We start from the raw sequence: 3,282 nt of genomic DNA on the forward strand, positions 1-3,282 counted from the left end.
TAACATCAAATTGATCAGAAATACAGTGTAGACATTGTTAATATTGTAAATGACTATTGTAGCTGGAAACGACTGATATTGAATGAAATATCTACATAGGCGTACAGAGGGCCATTATCAGCAACCATCACTCCTGTGTTCCAATGGCATGTTGTGTCAGCTAATACAAGTTTATAATTTTTAAAGGCTAATTGGTCATTAGAAATCCCTTTAGCAATTATGTTAGCACAGCTGAAAACTGTTGTCCTGATTAAAGAAGCAATAAAACCGGCCTTATTTAGACTAGTTGAGTATCTGGAGCATCAGAATTTGTGGGTTTGAATACAGGCTCAAAATGGCCAGAAACAAATAACTTTCTTCTGAAACTCGTCAGTCTATTCTTGTCCTGAGAAATGAAGGCTATTCCATGCGAGAAATTGCCAAGAAACTGAAGGTCTTGTATAAAGTTGTGTACTACTCCCTTCACAGAACAGAGCAAACTGACTAACCAGAATGGAAAAAGGAGTGGAAGGCCCTGGTTCCCAAATGAGCAAGAGGACGAGTACAGTCTCTAGTTTGAGAAACAGATTCTCACAAGTCCTCCACTGGCAGCCTCATTAAATAGTACCTTCAAAACAAGTCTCAAGTCTCAACATCAACAGTGAAGAGGCGACCCGGGATGCTGGCCTTTTAGGCAGAAATCCTCTGTCCAGTGTCTGTGTTCTTTTGCCCATCTTAATCTTGACTTTTCATTGGCCAGTCTGAGTTATGGATTTTTTTGCAACTCTGGTAAATATTTTCTTAAACCTTCTGGAACTGCTGTAACGGTTTTCTTGAGGTGAAGGAGAGGCGGACCAAAATGCAGCGTGGTTTCTATTCATGTTTTAAAATAAGACAACTAAACATGAACATAATACAAAACAACAAACGTGAAAAACCAAAACAGCCCTATCTGGTGCAAACACAGAGACAGGAACAGTCACCCACAAAACCCAACACCAAACAGGCTATTTAAATATGGTTCCCAATCAGAGACAATGATTGAGAACCATATCAGGCCAAACATAGAAATAGACAAACTAGACATGTAACATAGAATGCCCACTCCAGATCACACCCTGACCAAACAAAACATAGAAACATACAAAGCAAACTATGGTCAGGGTGTGACAGTACCCCCTCCCCTAAGGTGCGGACTCCGGCCGCAAAACCTGAACCTATTGGGGAGGGTCTGGTGGGCATCTGTCCGCGGTGGCGGCTCTGGTGCTGGACGTGGCCCCCACTTCACCATAGTCTTAGTCCGCCCCCATTGTCCGCTTCCGTACTCTGTGTTGACCATTTATCAACCATATGAATGATCATTGATTATTTTCAAGGGAACTTACTTTGAAGACTTGGAAATTAGTTACTTTGTTTTGATTAATAACGCATTCAGTTGAATATTTTAAGGTTCCTCCCTAACTTTGAGTTTAATGATTTGTGAAATGTAATGTTTGATGCAGAATGTGATTCATGTTGAGTACTGTACTCTACTGTAGGTGGGTGCTGTTGCTGGTGGTTTTGGGTTGTCCTGCAATCAAAATAATGTTCAACTGACATTTGAATATAATAACACTGTTTGAATGAGTGCTACAAAGTGCTACTGTACAGTTACAGTCAGATTGTCATCAAACAATTTTTAAATAGACCAACCAACAAAACTTGGATAAACTGAATGTTCTCAAGTCCTGTGTGAATTAGCCATGTGTGCCTGGTGTCAATGACAATGGAGTTCAACTACTCCTAGAATATAGTGTTTGTGCAGCACGGACTGAACGAGACACAGAAAAACAAACAGATCTACAAAAATACTTTATAACCTTATTTGACCATCATGTGATAATGTACATTGAGTGCATGACCCAAATATTTGTCATCTACTCCTATGCTTTCTGTGAATTCAACAGCTTGACAGTGATGGCATATGACAGGTGGTGGCCATCTGTAAGCCATTACAATACCACTATATCATGACAACTCAAAGTGTCGACACTGCTTTATCGGACGTGGCTTTTCTCATTGCCAGAAAGTAGCATTGAGATGGGACTAACAGCCAGGTTGCCCCCTGTGGCTTCTACATCGATAAACTCTACTGCTTAAACTAGGAGTTCTTGAAACTGTCATGTGTTGACGCCACTCTGAACAACCTCTATTGCTTCATTCTCACCTTTTCTCACGCCTCTCAAACAATAATCCTGATTTCCTATGTGGACATCATCAAAGCGCCTTTGCGTTTCAGGGAGAAGAGGAAGAATTTAATACAGACCTGTCTGCCTCATCTGATCACCCTGACTAACTTCATCATATCCGTCACCTTCGATGTGATGTTTGCTCGCTATGGCAGCAACACCAGCCTGCTGGCCCTGGAGGAATATCATGGCGGTGGAGTTCTTAGTTGTGCCTCATTTGGTGAACCCTATAATGTATGTGATGAAACTTGCTGCCCTAAGTTAAATGCATTGGAGTGATGCACTTGTGTTAAATGACGTGGAAACCAGAGTTAATGCCTTAACTTGACCTTAAACACTTCGGAATTTAACATTTGGAACAACTTTGAAATTTGAGAAACATGGATGAATGTCTTGTTCTGACGTGAGACTATGAGAGCTGGTAGTACCATACAGTTCAAAGGCAATTCAATATGTTGTCTTGCCCATTCACCTCTGAATGGCACACATATATAATCCATGTCTCAATTGTCTCGAGGCTTAAAATCCTTTAACCTGTCTCCTCCTTCATCTAAACTGCTTGAAGTGAATTTAACAAGTGACATCAATAAGGATCTTTCACCTGGATTCACCTGGTCATTCTGTCATGCTTTGTAAACTCAGTGTATGTCATAGAAAGAGCAAGTGTTACTAATGTTTAGTACATTCAGTATTTATTCCCACACTATGAGGTTGGAATAATGCTGTGAAATTGTAAAATGATGAATATGCCCTTTAGTGTCAAAGCAATTTTTTAAAGACTGCCTAAAATTTCAGCCAGTTTTGGTTGGATGGAGTTTTGGCCTACAGGCTATTTTGGTGGGATGGAGTTTTATTCCATCTGCTGACAACACCAGGCAGTAAATTAGAAAATAGACTAATCATTTTAAAAAGGGTTCCAAATCTCTGCCAGTAACAGCTAGTTTTCAGTTTTCCTCTCCCCATTCAGACCACACCCAGACAGTCCAAGTAAAATTCTTTATGGAGAAATTGCCCACTTGCTAAGAAGCAATTTGTGTTTGTTTTCAAATTAGGTGGTCAAACATAATCACAGTAA

At 40.2% G+C, this 3,282-nt stretch overlaps 1 pseudogene; it reads left to right on the top strand.

The window, feature by feature from the left end:
* Positions 1–1,860: 1,860 nt before the first annotated feature.
* LOC127930027 (olfactory receptor 4C11-like) lies at positions 1,861–2,472 on the top strand (annotated as a pseudogene).
* The last annotated feature ends 810 nt before the right edge of the window (positions 2,473–3,282 follow it).

This window comes from Oncorhynchus keta, chromosome 1 (genome assembly GCF_023373465.1).
Source record: "Oncorhynchus keta strain PuntledgeMale-10-30-2019 chromosome 1, Oket_V2, whole genome shotgun sequence".
NCBI lineage: Eukaryota > Metazoa > Chordata > Actinopteri > Salmoniformes > Salmonidae > Oncorhynchus > Oncorhynchus keta.